The sequence below is a fragment of the Chrysochloris asiatica genome, unplaced genomic scaffold (assembly GCF_000296735.1).
Source record: "Chrysochloris asiatica unplaced genomic scaffold, ChrAsi1.0 scaffold01129, whole genome shotgun sequence".
In the NCBI taxonomy this organism is placed as follows: domain Eukaryota; kingdom Metazoa; phylum Chordata; class Mammalia; order Afrosoricida; family Chrysochloridae; genus Chrysochloris; species Chrysochloris asiatica.
In genome coordinates this window covers 3,671-4,402 of record NW_006409647.1, presented here as the reverse complement: position 1 = coordinate 4,402, position 732 = coordinate 3,671, and positions in this window count along the sequence as shown.

Below are 732 nucleotides of genomic sequence, written 5' to 3'. Positions count from 1 at the left end.
TAAACCCTGACCCTGACCCTGATTCTAACCCTTAGACCCTAACCCTAACCCAAACCCAAATCCTAAACCCTAAACGCTAATCCCTAAACCCTAAGTCCTAACCATAGCTCTAGTCTTAGCTAGCGCTAGCCCTAGCCCTAACACTCACCCTAACCCTAACCCTTAACCCCAAACCATAACCCCTAACCCTGATCCTGACACCAGACCCCAGACGCCAGACTCTGACCCTGACCCTACGCCTAAACCATAAATCCTAACCTAAACCCTAACCCTAAACACTAAGCCCTAACCCTAACTCCTAACCCCTATCCCTTAACCCTAAACCCTAGCACTTAAACCCTAAACCCTAACCCTAACCCTAAGCCCTAAGCCCTAGCCCCTAACCCCTAACCCTAGCCCCTAGGCCCAAAGTCCTAGCCCAAACCTGAACCCAGACCCTAAAACCCAAACCCGAAGCCCTATCCCTAAACCTTAAACCCTAAACCTAATCCCACACCCTTACCCATAACCCCTATCTCCTAATCCCAACCCAAACCACTAACCCTAACTCTAAATCCTAAACACTAAACCCTAAACCCTAACCCTAACCCAAACCCTAACACCTAAACCCTAACCCCAAACCCTAGCCCCAACCTAACCCTAACCCTAATACTAACCCCAAACCCCAGAGCCCAAAGCCTAAATCCTAAACCTAACCATTAACCCATAACCCCTACCCCTAACCCCAAACCC